The sequence below is a fragment of the Dasypus novemcinctus genome, chromosome 4, assembly GCF_030445035.2.
Source record: "Dasypus novemcinctus isolate mDasNov1 chromosome 4, mDasNov1.1.hap2, whole genome shotgun sequence".
In the NCBI taxonomy this organism is placed as follows: domain Eukaryota; kingdom Metazoa; phylum Chordata; class Mammalia; order Cingulata; family Dasypodidae; genus Dasypus; species Dasypus novemcinctus.
In genome coordinates, this window is record NC_080676.1 from 6,295,293 (window position 1) to 6,296,402 (window position 1,110).

General features: G+C 35.3%; 1 non-coding gene across 1 annotated transcript; it reads right to left on the minus strand.

Moving 5' to 3' along the window:
* Positions 1 to 458: 458 nt before the first annotated feature.
* Positions 459 to 622, minus strand: LOC111760291 (U1 spliceosomal RNA). The gene has a single exon (XR_002794030.1). It is a non-coding gene; the product is annotated as a U1 spliceosomal RNA (small nuclear RNA).
* Positions 623 to 1,110: the final 488 nt, after the last annotated feature.

Below are 1,110 nucleotides of genomic sequence, written 5' to 3' on the forward strand. Positions count from 1 at the left end.
GTTTGTTGTTTTTGCTTGATGTCTGCTTGTTGTTTGTTTGTCTTCTTTAGGAGGTACCAAGAAGCAAACCTGGGACCTCCCATGTGAGAGCAGGCATTCACCTGCTTGAGCCACATTTGCTCCCCACAGTTGATTTTTGTATGTTTGTCTTGTGTTCTGTGATATTGCTGAACTTATTTACTCATTCTAGTAATTTTTTGTGTATTTGTAGGGATTTCCTACATAGGCAGTCAGACTATATGAAAATAGGGACATTTGATTTCTTTCTTTCTAAAGTGTATGCCTTTTACTTCCCCTTCTTGCCTTACTGCACCGGCTAGAACTTTCAGCACCACATTGAATTAGAGTGATGAGAGCAGATATCCTTGCCTTGTTTCTGATCTTAGGAGGAAAGCATTCAGTCTTTCATCATTAAGTATAATGTTATCTTACGTTATAGTTCCTTTTTTTTTTTTTAGCAAGGGAGAGCACGAGTTCAGTCTCCCACTACCACAAATTAGGCCGTTGAGTTTACCACATTTGGGGAAGTCGCAGGGGTCAGCACATCCGAAGTACAATAGATAAGCCTCACCTTGGGAAAATCACTTTCTTGATTGTGGCATCTCCTCTGCCAGGTAAGTATGTGTAGTTACTCTTAATAAGTTGAGAAATCCCCCTATATTCCTATTTTTATGAGAATTTATACTAGTGGATATGTATTGAATTTTGTTAATTCCTTTTTCTTCATTTATTGTTATTATCATGTGATTTTTCCATTTTGTTCTTTAACCTGTTAATATGGTGGATTATAATGGTTGATTTTTCAGAATATTAAATCAGCCTTGCACATCTGGAATAAATTTCACCTAGTAAATGGTGTATAATACTTTTTTTATATTGCTGAATTCTGTTTGCTAGTAATTTGTCAAGGATTTATGCATTTGTATTCATAAGTGATACTGGTCTATAGCTTTCTTTTGTATACTCTGGTTTTGGCACAAGGTAATACTAGTTTAATAAAAATGAATTGGGAAGTGTTCTCTCCTCTTCAATTTTCTGAAAGAGTTTATGTAGAATTGGTATTAATTCTTTAAATCTTTGGTAGAATTACCCAATGAAACCATCTGGGCC